Source organism: Fopius arisanus, unplaced genomic scaffold (assembly GCF_000806365.1).
Source record: "Fopius arisanus strain USDA-PBARC FA_bdor unplaced genomic scaffold, ASM80636v1 scaffold00067, whole genome shotgun sequence".
NCBI classification, from domain to species: domain Eukaryota; kingdom Metazoa; phylum Arthropoda; class Insecta; order Hymenoptera; family Braconidae; genus Fopius; species Fopius arisanus.
Genome location: NW_011887806.1, coordinates 677119 through 680708, shown reverse-complemented (window position 1 = coordinate 680708; position 3590 = coordinate 677119).

The following is a 3590-nucleotide window of genomic DNA, read 5'->3' as shown; positions in this document are numbered from 1 at the left end:
CGTAGAAAATTCCTCGTGTTGAAATTCACTCGGAATTATTTTCCCGCCAGATTTTCCGTCGACTAAAAAAAATTCCAAACGAAAATTAATAATAAATAAATACGCGCACGAGTGAATCTTTACTACAAATTAAATTATTGGGGGAAGAATCTAATAAATTATTAAATAAAAAAATAATCAATAATTAGAGAATTTCGCGAATTATGGGAAAATTAATATTCCACTATTCCACTTTCTTATTTGTCTAAATAATCTGCCAGAACTGTTATATTAATTAAAAACAAAGTCGTAAATAATTCTGACAGATTCTGTAAAAATTTATGACATCATGACATCGTATGATTTTTTATTGTCAATTTTTGATAGTTTTTCAAATTTTAATTAAGGAATTTGACAACTTTTCAGGGAAATCAATGAAAATTCCCTCCTTACCCCTCGTATTTCCACCAGATTTCCCCCCCTCATTTCCCTTACCGACCTGAACCGATCTTTCAGAAATTTCCGAGTTTTTGCTCCACTCTGGAAGGGCTTTGATGGTTGGAAATTTTTTTTATGCACTTCCTGGAGACCTAACCTCATTTTTTTTTTCTCCACGACAGTTTCACCCGAGGTATGACACAAGGACCCGTTTCTCTATCCTTGAGGCCCAAACCGAGGATTAGAAATTGGCCTTCGAATGAGACAACGATTTTATAACTCTCCGGCTGTTACGCGCCCTGATCTTCGGCTTCGGTTACTGCATTTCGATTTTTACACATTTTCTCGTGAAATAGGTAATAGGTTACGTAATCCCTCGGTTTCGAGATAAATCTGGAATTTGGGGAGCCAGAGAAGAGAAACTCTTCAGAAAAATGTGTAGGCGAGAAATTGAAGAAAAATCGGTGATAAAATAATTTTTTTTCTTCGTAAAAATATTATCTTATTGCTACAAAATTACTGAATTTGTTTAATTACACTTTAATTAATTACAAAACCAGTAATTATTATGAATGAATAAAATCATGCGGTTTGTTCAATTTAATTGAATCAATTTTTATTGTTTAAACTTTGGAGGTTTCGATGTCATGGGGTGAGCCTAAACTTTTTATTAAATTTTTTCCCGAAATTATTGCACGTAATTTTTTTTTTCTCATTGAAATGGATCATCAATCTCCAGAATTTACAGACCATATGTAATTAGTTTAATTCACGATTACTGTGACAACATAAGTGAATAATCCTTCAATAAATCAGAATATGACCTATAATAAGGACCATTATTATTTTCTGTTGTTTTTCTCCTTCTTGTTTATTATCTTTCTAATTTAGGTATTAACTGAGGAGGTAATCACTCCTGAAATTAAGTGCGAGATTTCATGTACCATAAACTTGGAAATTAAATTTTCCCGGTAGAATTTTGGAAATTTATAGAAACGCTGAATTATTTTCTACATTAAAAAAAAATTCTGTCAATATTTACTTCATCCTCTAAAATAAAATATATATTATTTAAATTTATTCATGAATTATATAAATTACTTTTTGTAAGTTATTAAATTTACGTAGAATTAGTTTTTAAATCTATTTATATAATTTTTCTCTTCGATTTTAGTTTAATTATAAAAAAAATTCAAAATGCAAATAGAAATTATTTTCTTTCTTTTCCAAGAAATTCAAATTTTTTCGCTAGAACAAAGCATTTTTTTTTAATTATAACCCGACGAATAAACAATTTCGATTACTGCATTTTTAATGGACAAATATATTAAATAATTTGAATTTATTCATTATTAATGTTATTATTTATATTTATTTTTTCGATACTATCTCATTCATAATATAAAATGCATCAATAACTAATAACAAAGTAAAAAAATGAATGATTAAAAATTAAAATAATTATAAGTTAATTAATAACCGGAGATTATCACATTAATAATAATCATTATATCGATTAATAAAACGTTAAAAAATCGGCGAATTGATAAAAATTGAATTCGAAAAGGTCCTTTACGGAAATTGGGGCAGGAAAAAACCTGAAATGACGGAAACAGTGAAACTCCGCATTTACCAACAAATCGGTAATAATTTTCAAGAAATCTCTGACGTAATCGGCTAATCGTTGCAAGATTGTCATTTAACGTTTAACACCGACAGTTCGAAAGAAGTCTCAGGGACACCGATTGTTCTCTCATCCTGCAGTCTCGCTCCTAGAATCAGAAGTGCTCTTTTTTTTTTCCATCTCCACAATTTTTTTATACTCTTTCTAACCAGTCGTTTACGAGCCATCACTTCTCCAACATTTCCAATTTATTCCTGAATCGTTTCTTTTCCTTCTCATTTTCCACTTCATATGTCTCTCAAGTCTCATCTCGAGGACAACGTAAGAGATTAGGTAAAAACCAAAAGTCTGAAGGACTTTTAAAAGATTTTTACAATTTTCCACTATTTTCCGACGACACGAATTCATGGGTCATAAATACCCCCATAAATTCCTTCGGTTAGAATTGGTTTTTCAGTTCCTGAAGAGTTGCGCAATCGGTTTGGAGAACATTTCAGGAAAATTCCTTCGATTTTCTCTATCGCCAACGTAAAAAGATGAATCAAGTCGGAAAAAAGAAAAGGAAATGCGGGAAATTGTTATTGAAAATTCAGGATGTCAATGGGTTTTTGTTATTCCACTTGCGGTGAATGAAATATAATTGAGAATTGGATTTTTAATTAAAAAAATATTTGTCAGAAGCTGACAAGATTGAAGGTGACGAATGGTGTAATTTAGAAGGCAGGGATTCCATTCTGAAGTGAAAGAAGGAAGATCTATTCTGTCCCGTGAATTCCTAGTTATTATAAGAATTAATTCTCGCAGCTTTATAACTTTTTAATGACAGTTTTCTATCGGAATTATTCTTCTCTTTTAATCAACCGATTTTCGAACGATCAAGTGAATGAAAATCAAAAATTCAGGAATTTTTCACAGAAATTTAGCTGTAATTATTCCAATATCGAGACAATAAATAATTAATCGGTTATTTATTTTTGATATTGATTTTTAAGTTGAAAATTTGCAAAAATCGCTGAAATATATGAAAAAATCGAAGAAATCTTGAAAACTAGAATCTGATGAACGGCAAAATTATTTACATGACGAATAATTATTCTCCGGAAATATTAACGAATTATTCAATTCTTAATTTTTATGGTTTTTAATTTAAAATAAATCTAAATTGATAGATCACGTAGTTAGCAATTATTCGAATGATAGACTGTCACATGAAATTTTCCAGAAATAAAGAAAACATAAATAATAAAAATAATAAAATAGCTAATAATAATCATTGATGTTCTTTATACTAAATTTATTACGCCTTTAAACAATGAAAAAAGAGATTCTTTTCTGAATTCATCACTTTGACATTGAATTTTATAATAATGAAAAGATTTTCGACAAGTCGCTCATAATTTTCGATAGTAATTATTTCGCTATCCGATAAAGACCGTCGCCACCATTTTGTGATTATTAACTATTAAAGTTTTTTTTTATTTAAATTTTTTTATGGGGAAAATAAAAATTTCTGTAAATATATTCCACAGTATAAAATTTTTTTGAAATT